General features: G+C 42.3%; 1 protein-coding gene across 1 annotated transcript in view; it reads right to left on the reverse strand.

Annotated features, from left to right (window-relative positions):
* LOC134948340 (ficolin-1-A-like) overlaps positions 1-11318 on the reverse strand; it is a 74933-nt gene extending 63615 nt beyond the window's left edge. Inside the window, exon 1 of the mRNA XM_063936264.1 lies at positions 11212-11318. The gene's annotated coding sequence lies outside the window, so the exon portion shown is untranslated. The remainder of the gene's footprint in view (positions 1-11211) is intronic.
* Positions 11319-12673: the final 1355 nt, after the last annotated feature.

Genomic DNA, 12673 nt, shown 5'->3' on the forward strand with positions numbered 1-12673 from the left:
GCACCGACTCATATATGAATTATGATCAGTCGATGGAAGAACAGAGGCAGCAACCAAATACTAGTGCTGTGGCTGCTGATATTCATGATGATCATGATATTAGTACTTCAACATCTACTAAAGCCAGTGCTCAAGGGCATAGAGGGTTTAAGAAAGGGCACGTGAAATCAAAGCATCACTTTACAATGCTAAAGAAAAATACATCAACACTTTTACAGGGAAAGTTTTCCGCCCAAAAACATAAAATTGGCAACATGGCAAGGAAAGGCTCAGGCCTTGGCCACTGTTTGCGCTCGGTGGTTCTGCAACTGCCAGTTAGGCATCGTCTTCTGCCTCTCATGATGAGACAAGACCTTTTAACTCAAGGGTATATTTACTAAAGTGCAGGTCTTTAGAAGTGGCGATGTTGCCCATGGTAACTAATCAGATTCTATTTTACGATAATAGCTACAATCTGATTGGATGCTTTGGGCAACATCTCCACTTCTAAAGACCAGCACTTTATTAATTATAGCTCTAAAATTCTAGAAGTGTAAAAAAAATTAAAACAAGAAAAGCAGTGCTGAAAACAAAACACTAAGGCAGTAGAAAATGTCACAAATTCCTGAGGAGAGTCATCAGATGCTGTATTTTATTTCTAAAAGACAATAGAGAAATGATAGACAGCACCTGATTGGTTGCCTTAGGCAACTTCACCAATTCTCTGTTTTAGAAGCTTTAGTAAATTTACCCGTAAATGTGTCCACGAGCGCTATGTGTGAGCCCGAGCTTTTTGATACTCTACTCAAAAAGAAGTTTCCTTCCACCATTTCTGCACCCTCTGCAAATGCAGTACAAGTCAACATGCTGACAGAAAATGAGGATGCTCCTGTGGAAGTGCAACAGGATGGATGGCATATTTGTGTAGCTGATGCCAGTGTTAATGAATATTTTGATGATGAGAATGTTTGTGTAAGTAAAGCACCAGTGGAAGCCGTTCTTGCCCATTATAAGAAGATTACCATTGTTATGTCTGTTTACAATACAAAAAAATCAATCTCATTTGTGTGGAATGGGTTTTGCCAAAATCTTGACAATTGGCTAGCCATCTGTAGAATATGTAGAGCCACAATAAGTAGATGTAGGGTCCTTAACCATCTAGTAACCTCCCACCTGTTACGTCATTTGCAGCATGTTCATGGAAAGTTTTTGGGAAAGTCCTGCATCCAATTTGATAAGGCTAGGTGACTCCTCTCCTATCTAAGATAACTCAGAAGACTCATTCAGCACTAGGCCAGATACTGCTGGGTGGTGGAACTTCATACCAAAAAGGGACCAAGAAGACTACTAGTACTTTCAAACATCAATTGACAGTTAAACAATCCTTAATTGAGGTCCTGTGTCTCTGCTACCAAATTCCATAAGGTTCCAGTTTTACTAAACAAAAAGGCAATTCCTCGCCTGCACCAGGATATTAAAAAACGAATTACTGGCCTACAAAATGCCACTATACCCACTGTCCACTAAACCACAGATACTGTATGTGGACAAGTGGAACTGAGCAAACTAAAGATTACATAACTTTAGCAGCCCAATCGCCTTCAGCTGTAGGAACAGCAGCAGCATCTAACAAACAATACCAGGACATTCAGAGGTAGGCAACTCTATGTATCACTGACTTCCCTAGGAGGCATACCATTGACAACCTGTTAGAAAAATGAAGGAATGTCATAGCAAAGTGGCTTACCCCACTTGGACTCTGCTCAGGCTTTGTGAATTCTGACAATGCCATATTGTGAGAGCATTACAGCTGGGTGAGTTTGAACACATCCCATGTTTTGCTCATACAATCAACTTGATGATACAGTTTACGTAATAACAGGTGTATGCAGAAGATGCTGTCTGTAGGCCGAAGAAATTTCTGGACATTTTCGGCATTAGCAAAAGCATGTAGGAAATTGTAGCGGTTGCAAGAACAGTTCAATTTGCCCTGCCCCCAACTAAAGCAAGAGGTGGTAACAGGGTGGTATTCCACCCTTTATAAGCTTAAGCAAATGGAGGAACAGCAACAAACCATCCAAAAGCTACACATCAAAGAAAAAGGAACAGAGGGGGAATGTATCTTAGTCCAGTGCAGTGGAGAAAACTTCTGTGTTTTGCAAGGTGCTGAAACGATTTGAAGCTTGTGAAACTGAAGAAGGAGATGAAACAAAGTGATTCCACTAGGTATGTCAGACTTGTAGATCAAGTTCTTTAGTAGCGTAACCAGGATCAAAAGGTTGTCAACATCTTAAAATTGGATCACAACATTTTGGCAAACATTTTTGATCCTAGTTTTAAGTAATATGTAATGTCTTTCTTTCCAACTGACCCAGATCTGAAGAAATGCATAGAGCTCCTGTGAGCAAGTTGTTAGCTCAAGTGGTACTTGAATAGACATCTCTTCCTTCAGTTTCTCCAGCATCTGCTGCTGCCAGGAAAAAACCTCAGCATTCCCCAGAGAACAAGTGGTGCTGCAGATGAATCAACACAACATTTTGACATCTAGTTGGGTCTAAAAGAATCTTTACCATAACTCCATCTCATATAGTCAACATCCAAAGAATGGAGGAGGATTATTTCAATGAGAGTGTACAAATAGGCATGTCACAGAGTCCATTTGACCACTGGAAGGAAAAAGTTACAAATTGAAAGCCCTTGTACAAATTTGCATTGCATTACTTAACATTCCCACTCTCCAGTGTGTACTCGGAAAGAGTTTTCAGCACAGCAGGGAACCTTGTCAGCAAGGAGTCTACTTCCTCAAAATGTAGAAAAGATGATGTCTATCAAATCGAACTACAAATTCCATGAGGAAAACTGGTAATTATATTAAAGTACAGAGACTTCTGTAATGGTGGAGTCCAGCAGGGATACATTTATATTGTGAGAAGATGATGAAAATGATGATACCGTCTTGCCGTTATAGAGACCATTAACAGTACTGTTAGCTTAGCTGCCTTAAGCCTATTGGTAGCTTGATCTGTGGGGGCCCAAACAGACCAAGCACTTCAGCCACAAAAGTGGCAGTCCCTGTCACTGAAGTGCTTGGTTTGTTAAACAGTGCACATCCTTTTTAATATCCAACATAAGGGTGGGTGGAAGAGACCAAGGACAATTCCATCTTGCACCATTTTTCTTTTCTGCCACAGCTGTGTGGCGATGTTTCATAAATGTGCCACTGCTCTGTCACTTATTAACCAGCCAGCTCGCTGCAGCCTTTGGCCTAAACTTAAGAAAACAATACTGTGAGCTGGGAGGTGGTCAAAATTGCCTGGAAATGACTGGAAGTGCCCTTATGCACCACGTGAGGTTTCTGTCCTCCCTGAGCTCACCTTAGGACACCTGCGTTATGGTTTAACAGGTGTACCACCCCAGTCAAACTCCCTACCTGCCACTGTATCCGGAGCGGATGAGGTAAATAATACCGTAGGAAAAAGAAGGCCCAATTTATGTTGTTTTTATAAATATTTGAAAGACATACAGATCCAAAAGCAAAACCAAAACACATGACATGACAGAAGCTTTCAAATACAGTATATCAAGGATTTTAACAAGGTAAAAGAGGGAAACATTCTTCAAAAGAAGAGAAGTATTAGAACACAAGGACATGCGCTGACACTGGACGGAGGTTTTGTGGAAATTTAAGAAAAAATTACTTCACAGAAAAGGTAGTGGATACGTGGAATAGCCCCCCGCCAGAGGAGGCTAAGACAGTAGAGCATTTAAACATGCTTGGGCAGGCATATGAATATCTTTACAAAGACCTATGGATCAAACAGGGTTGAGATTACCTAAAGGATAAAAAAGGGCAGCCTAGGTGGGCCAAGTAGTTCATACAGTATCTGCCGTCAAATTCTATGGTTCTCTGCTTCTTTATGTTATGATGTTTATCCTATAATCTTCCTTTTCTGCTTGAACTAACAGCTATTTTCTTTAACATTTCATAGGTCTTACAAAGTTTGCTTGCAGAGTTTGGCTTCCCTACAGAGCTATTAGTTTTGTTTTGGTTCCAGAGCAGCTTAATTTCCTTCAAAAGCCTTCTTGGCAGTCTTATGGTGCAGTGGTGTTCTTAAGCAACTGTACATAGCACATCATAGTGGTTGTGGGCACACTAAGATGGATTCCAATAAATATATCCATCGGCTGAACTAGCGAGTGTTGGGCCCAGGTGCAACCATAGTTATTTCTGCTTATTTTTGGAAGCATCAGCAATAGCTCTGTATGTAAATGCAGCAGGAGGTGTCTATTACAATAGATGCCCCCCCCTGCTTCAGTAGTGAACTGAGCTGCATCCTAGGACACAGGCATCGGTTCACTGCTAAACTATAATGCGGCTGGCGGCACCAATGGTATTGCACAAGATATCGGTCACAGTACCTTGTAAGAGGCCAGGAAATCTCCATCCGGATGGAAATCTTGCCCTTTTCCCTCCTACCTAAACGATGGCAACATGCCTCCATTTTCACAAATGAGCATCACACAGTCAATCACTGACAGCGCACTCATGAAGCTCCGCCCCAGGCTCTGATTGGCCTGTAGTTCAGTAAGTCATAGAGCACGGATGATCATCGGTGGATGAAAGCATGCATGGTTTGCCTGTGAATGGTTTTATACCATCTAGGATAAAAACACCAATGGTCCCATCAATGGTGACAATCGATGGCTAACCCACCGATGGCCATGCCAAGTTTCTTTGCAAGGACAGTGATTTGCTGTAATTTCTGTAAATTACTGTAGTTGCTCTGGAGTCCCTGCAGCCAGTTCTCATTAGTCCCCCTTGTGGGACCCATGGCAGGACAGACAGCAGTATATCATCTCACACTGGGCGAGATGCATCATCGCTTGGAGAGTGATAAAATGGAGAGAGATAAATCACCAACCAATCAGTTCTTAACTGTCATTTTTCAAACACAGCCTGTAACATGGAAGTTAGGAGCTGGTTGGCTGGTAGTTTATCTCTATTTTGTCACCCTCCAAGCAATGATGCATCTCGCCCAGAATCTTCTTATCTATGCTGGTCAGGTATGCAATGATCCATTGTGTCTGCTTCTACTACTAGTATATGGATAAAGGGGGTCATTCCGAGTTGATCGCACGCTAGCTTTTTTTGCAGTGCTGCGATCAGGTCAGAACTGCGCATTCGTATGCACCGCAATGCGCAGGCGTGTCGCACATCCATGGATTGTACAAAGAATCTGTTTGCACGGGCGTTCGCAAGGAGATTGTCAAGAAGAGGGTGTGTATGGGCGTCAACTGACCGTTTTCTGGAGCATGAGGTTTTGAGGAGCATGAGGTTTTATATGAGAAATACTCTGTATTAATTAACTTGATGTTTCACATCTTTTATATTTATATTGATGTCCAATTTTTGTTCTGTTTTTTTCCCATCTCTTGCCCATTTTACTAGGATGAGATATACAAAGGGTTTGTTTTGTATCAAATGGAAGCTGGTGGAACGCATACTAAGTTATGTGTTCCACAGCTGATTCCGTCCGTGACCGGAAGTTCGGGCATTGAATATCACATCAATGCCACTAGGCGGAAACGGAAATGGCATGCGTTCCAGCATATGGAACGCATGCTCCGCGAGAGGCTTGACAACGCCGGGCATGTATCATCACGTACGGCAGGCGGAACCGGAAGTACGGTGTGCGTTCCACGAGTTGGAACGCACGCCGAATCACGAAGTTTTGAACATTTTAAAGTTATTAAGGAATTGTATTTTAAGTTTTCACAACCTAAGGGGCTATAAATTATATACAAGAAACCCACCATAATAGTCAGTACAAGCTAATTGACTGAGGGAACTATAATTACTGCACGGTCCAGAATGAACCAATCACACCACAGCACTGGGTTTAAATACTCCCAGTTTTTCATTCCACCACACACCTTGAGAAAGGCTCCTTGAGAGCAGAAACGCGGGTGCTGTGGGACAGACTGCGACAGATCCAGTAAGAGTGGAAGTACCCAGGATTACCACGGCTCGAGGAGGAACAGTGCTGGGATCCCGGGAGGTATCTGTTTACCACCTCATAAGTGCTATAGGGTAACCATCGCTGGGGACCCCACATATTCTGGTACGAATATTTGCCCCACTATAAGTAGGTGGAATTGTATATTACCATTTTATGTTGTTTACACCTATAATAAAACTGTACTTCACTATATATTCCCTCATTTTTGTTTCTTTGAGGGAACGAAGAGGAACTCTGTTCTGATCTAAAGGGAAGGATCTGAATATTTGAATATCAAACTTTTTACATACAAAACTAATACTCGAACAATTATCCCGTACTACCCCGGGGTGCGCCCATCTGCATTTTGTGAATTGTCTAAACGTTTCTTTGGAAGTGGGGGTGACCATTTCAGCGGACGGTGCGGCACTGCTGGTTTGGAGCGCTGGTTTGAAAACTTTTCTTTAGTACGTTTTCTGGGAGTGTTTGGAAAAACGCAGGCATGTCCAGGCGTTTGCAGGGAGGGTTCCTGACGTCAATTTCGGTCCTGGACAGGCTGAAGACCGGAAGTTCGGGCATTGAATATCACATCAATGCCACTAGGAGCCGGGCTGAAGAAATCGCAGCAGCTGAGTAAGTCCTGGGCAACTCAGAAACAGTTGCAATACCCTTCAGCTTGATGTCACTGCATCAGGGGCGTAACCAGCTATGTGCCAGTGGTGCTTGGCACATAGCACATATGCACTGCATATGCAGTGTAGGCACAGAACCGCCGGCAGCACCCGCACGACCACACCGCACACTGCCGCACTAACCCATCAGCCGAATCTGGCCTCAAAACACAATAAATATGATTGGTAGATATATTACAGAGGCAGAACTCTGGGAGGCAACGGAGTCATCTGCCGCCGGGCTCCTGCTCTGAAGGGGGGCACCACTCCTCCCATTCTGTGACACCATTTAATTAAGTTAATTGATAGCTGCTGCTGTCTTTTCAGTGACCGACATCCTCACTGGTCCCTGCACCTTACAAATCACACCCTCTTTATTATACTGAATATACACATTTTACAAGTGTCATACCCAGGATTAGAAACCACAACCTGTTACACTGGAAGCAGACACCTTACTGATGGAGCTGTTTGCTCCTGTATAGGAAATATGAGAATTCTAACTATAGGAAGCTACTTCTCTGACAATTACACGTAACTTCATATGGCTAGAATTCTCATGCTTCCCGTACAGGAGCAAATAGCTTTATCAGTAAAGTGTCTGCTGTCAGTGTAACAGGTCATGGGTTCTAATCCTGGGTATGACTGCTAAGAAATGTGTGATTTAAAATAAAATATAATGAAATGTATAAATACAGTATATATATATACACACACACACACACACACACACACACACACACCCCTTTATCTTAATATAGGAAATAGGGGTGCACCAATATTTATCTTGCCTCCGGGCACCTGGGACGAACTTACGCCATTGGATATATAAGTTTATCTGTGTTATCAAATAATATTGCCCAATAGAGCAAGTTCTGTAATATCAAAATTCATGTGAAATTATAAATAACACTGAGGAAGTTTATCTGTGTTATGCACATTATAGAAAACAGTATAGTCAGCAGATAAATTGTTATTCGGAGACCAACACACATGTGTAAATAAATTGTGAGATATCATGAAGACTTTTGGTGCAGTATGTCTGTGTAATAGACAGTGGTTTTCTTTACCTCGCTGAATCTCACTCCCAATTGAATTCCCCCCTTTGTATTATTAGATGAACACCTAAGGAGGGGTTCACTACGGCTGGCCGGCAGTCGGGCTCCCGGCGACCAGCATACCGGCGCCGGGAGCCCGACCGCTGGCTTACCGACAGTGTGGCGAGCGCAAATGAGCCCCTTGCGGGCCCGCTGCGCTACGGGCACGGTGGCGCGCTATTTTATTCTCCCTCTATGGGGGTCGTGGACCCCCATGAGGGAAAATAAGTGTCGGTATGCCGGCGGTCGGGCTCCCGGCGCCGGTATACTGAGCGCGGGGAGCCCGACCGCCGGCATACAGAAGACCACCCCTAAGGAGCTGTCTCTCAATACAATATTGACACCAAGCCTCTAATTAAATATAAACTGACATTTACTCAGAGAAAAGGTTACAAATTGTGTCAAAGACATTATAGGCGTGAGAATATTTTTAAGATACTCTATTAATGGTATCCGGATGGTAGGTAAACATGGACTAGGTCAACAGACAATAGGTTGCCCACAATTGGCCGACATGGACATGGTTGACATAGGAAAAATGTTGACACCGTACAATGGTCAACGCATGGCAGGTCGACACATGAAAAGGTCGACATAACATTTACAAATATTTTGGGATTTTTTACGTTTTCATACTTTACCATCCACGTGGACTACTATTGGGAATAGTAGCGTGTGCTGAGCGCAGAGGTAGAGGAGTGAGGAACCTTGCCCGAAACATGGTGAGCAAAGCGACCCATGTAAGGGGATGCAGTGCACTAATTGGGGTTTCTAGTCATGTTACACAAAATAATGACACAAAAAAAGTTTAGAAATGTAATGTCGACTTTTTTTATTTGTCAACCTGACCCATGTTGACCATTTTAATGTGTCGACTTTTTTCCATGTTGACCATGCTAATATCGACCAATAGTGGTCATCCTATTGACTGTCGATCTAATCCATGTCGACCCATTGATCCATAACCTCTATTTATATGGATTCCAAATACAAAACCTCCACCTGAATTAATTTAACCATTATACCTATATAAACTATACTAGTCTAATGAATTTAATCTGCTGTTTATGTATGAGATAACAGGATTTTGATACCTACCGGTAAATCCTTTTCTCCTAGTCCGTAGAGGATGCTGGGGTCCATTTTAGTACCATGGGGTATAGACAGTTCCGCAGGAGCCTTCGGCACTTTAAAACTTTTCAACTAGTGTGAACTGGCTCCTCCCTCTATGCCCCTCCTCCCGACCTCAGTATAGCAACTGTGCCCGAGGAGATGGACAACTTCGAGAGATGGATTTACATTAACTAGGGCGAGATTCACACCAGCCCACACTCTACAGACATGCCTCCTAACACGGCCATAACATAACCCATGCTAAGTGCTAACGTGCATGAACAACAATACAGACAACCTCTGTAAAAAACAAACACAACACTTGTGTAAGAACTGTTATCAAAGTTCTGCAGGAAACTTGAGCACTGGGCTGGCGCCCAGCATCCTCTACGGCAGGCTTTTTCAACCAGTGTGCCGTGGTACACTAGTGTGCCGCGACCAGTTGCAAGGTGTGCCGCGGAGCCAGAGCAGCTTCCTGCACCCTCAGAGTGAACTGTTGGCCCAGGCTCTTCTTAGAAGATCAGTCGTGCTCTGTCCGTGACCTATGCCTTGAAAACGGTGTGATATCATAGGTCACGGCCGCCGCGTCTCACCACCCAGCCAGCCAACCTGCCTGCATACACATCTTCCAGTTCTCGCCTGCATACACAGCTTTCCTTGCCAACCCACATCCACACCTGCCCGACCGCCCGCTGCTCAGTTTTCGCAGAACTACACTATGAACAACCCTCGCCAATGAGGGACAGGTAGGAGGACAGCTGATAATAATATTTATTTTATTTCTCCTGTGGGGAACAAAAGGATTTCAATAGGATTTATGTGGGGAGAATAAGAATTTATGGATTTATGGGGGGAACAATGTGAATAATTCATGTGGGGAGCAATAGGATTTATGTGAGGAGCAATGTGATTGTTTTTTCTGTGTAGGCCAGGCATGTCCAAACTGCGGCCCTCAAGCTGTTGTGAAACTACATATCCAAGAATGCCCTGACACAGCCAAAGTATGTGTGTTTTTTTTTTTTTTTTTACTGTGAGGGCAAATGTGTGTGTAACCCTTGGTTACGTATTATTAATGTGTTAAAACACTGCTAAACTATCAACACTTAATGCCTCCACCCAAACTTTACTCAGATGTTATATGATATTATTTATCAAGCTGGCTTGGGGCAGCTGATAATATTTATATTTAATATATAATATTAACACTCTACTACTGATTTCTTGTGTCTAAATAAAAGTGATAAATTTAATAGTTATAATAGTATAACATTACAAAGATTGTAATATAACATGAAAATACAACTTGGTAAATTACACGTCCTCGTCTAATCCTACCCTCAAGGCCTATACAGTTTCTCCTGCATGCAATACAAAAAATTACCTTTTGGTAGCTACCGGATATGCCTAGGCAAAGATAAAAAATATACCTAGGTGTACACCTGGATTATATTACTAACTGTCATGCATGACACACTTTACCTATATAAATATATACTTTTCATATCAGTTCAACATTACATAGACATATATAGTATCAATCAGATGAGTGCTTTAGAAATTACGTACACATTCACTTTCTGACAGTTCGTAATATCTTTTATGCAGAATGACTATAATGATGTATCCGGAAGGCTTTATGCTGTTTTAAGCTGAATCAGTATCTGTGCTGAATCTTTTCCTTGTTTTAGTAAAAAATAAAATATTGACTGAATTCCTATATATATATATTAATTGTGTATCTTTCTTTATACTGTCAGGGAGGTTTCCACTAGGTAAATTACTTTCACTTTGCCTGACAGTTTGTGTTTCACTCTTGTATCCTTTTCCTTTGTATCCAATTTATATAAACAGTCTGGCAGAGTTCCCACCCAGTACTTAAAGTTACTTTGTTTAACCAGACTGTATGATGCAAGTTAGTTTATCTCCCTCCACTGGGTAATTTCTTCCACTTCGCCTGATAGATCAAGTTTCACTATTGTATCCTTTTCCTTTGTATCCTCTTTATATAAACAGTCTGGCAGAGTTCCCAGTACTTAAAGTTACTTTGTTTAACCAGACTGTATGATATTTAATATATCTCCCTCCGCTGGGTAATTTCTGGTTATTCAGTTCTTAAAAGTCTATATATCAGTACACCTTTGAAATATACTAATAGTCCTCTTGGTATAAGTGTGTTCTTGAGGTAAATATTTCAGTACTTGTAATGAAATAAAATATGTAGGCAGTTTATAACTTTCCTTGCACTATATTTAGTTAGTTATCATGCTATAACATGATAAAGAGTCAATGTTCCTTTTGAATTAGTGTCTAATAGTGCAACGAATGGTGAGTGCAAGAGGTTTTTTTTCTCACCACTCCACGACTAGTTGTGCTCCTTGACCTCTCTGTCTTTGGGCTCTGTCATACGTAAGGCTGCACTGGAATCACTGCTCTCTCTCTCTCCCTCGACTGTTTTCATTCAGCTTGGTACCTCAGCTGCCTGGCTCAGCTACAATCACCGCCTTTGGCAAACTCACTCTCCTGAGCAATACATCAAAGAGTGCTCCGCACACCTGTCCAATGTTTACAGCAGGTGTTAGCAGGAGGCAGAAACACTCTCAATGTGCCAAGCTCTTATGTGTATAGGAGGGGCAGCGCCATAAGCCTACTAACTGCACACTGTTTACAGCTCAATAGTGGCAGCAGACACGGCACATAGAACGCTATATAACCCCCTAGGTAAACATCAATAGGTGACCATTTCAGTCTTCTCCCTCTGCTCACTCGTGTTTACAGCTCAAATGAGTGATAGCAGCGAAGAGACCTCAACAGCACTACCCATCAATGTACCTTACACTGGCTTATTCGGTGCTGGCCTCAGTGCTGGAGCTGTCCTCTGCCAATATTACAGCTTTATGGCAGAGAAGCATCCAAGCACTGCGCGCTGACCGATGGAACTGCAGACTGCCCTAACAGCGGAGGGGACCCACTTTTATTCCCCTCACCATGTATCTCACGCTGACCGGCAGGCTCCTATTGGTTTTTACTTTCTCCCTGCTGCCAATCAGCGCGTAGCCTCCTTCAGCGGCTCGCGGTCCGGCTAGCGGCTCGAGGGACCCCCGTCTTTCCCGCCCTGCAGGCTATCGCTATAGCGGCTCGCGATGCACACTGCCGCCCTGCAGGGTATTACCTCTGGCTCGCGGTCCGGCTAGCGCTCGAGGGACCCCATCCTTCCCGCCCTGCAGGCTATCGCTATAGTGGCTCGCGATGCGCTCTGCTGCCCTGCAGGGTATTACTACTGGCTCACAGCAGCATAAATGATCCCTAATGACAGCTGTATACCTTTTATTATTATTTTACAGTATAATACACAGTTCTTGCAATATTCTCTTAAACAACTCCTACATAAATGCACATATACATTACTTACACATATATATATATATATATATATATATACAATATATATATATACATATATACATACATGTATACATATATATATATATATATATATATATATATATATATATATATATATACATACATATACACATACACACATTCCACATAGATTTTACCTATATTTATTTTATTATTTCGAGACAGTCTATACTCTAAGGATTCTATACCCAAAACCAGAGTTATTTCAATTTCATTTACTACCACATATATTTATTTGTTTTATTAATACATGGCTACACGTGCATTTTGTTTTTTACTGTTGGGAACTGATGATGTGCCTTGGCAATTTTCAAATATTGTTCGGTGTGCCGCGAGTAAAAAAAGGTTGAAAATCACTGCTCTACGGACTAGGAGAAAAGGATTTACCGGT

This window comes from Pseudophryne corroboree, chromosome 8 (genome assembly GCF_028390025.1).
Source record: "Pseudophryne corroboree isolate aPseCor3 chromosome 8, aPseCor3.hap2, whole genome shotgun sequence".
Taxonomy (NCBI): domain Eukaryota; kingdom Metazoa; phylum Chordata; class Amphibia; order Anura; family Myobatrachidae; genus Pseudophryne; species Pseudophryne corroboree.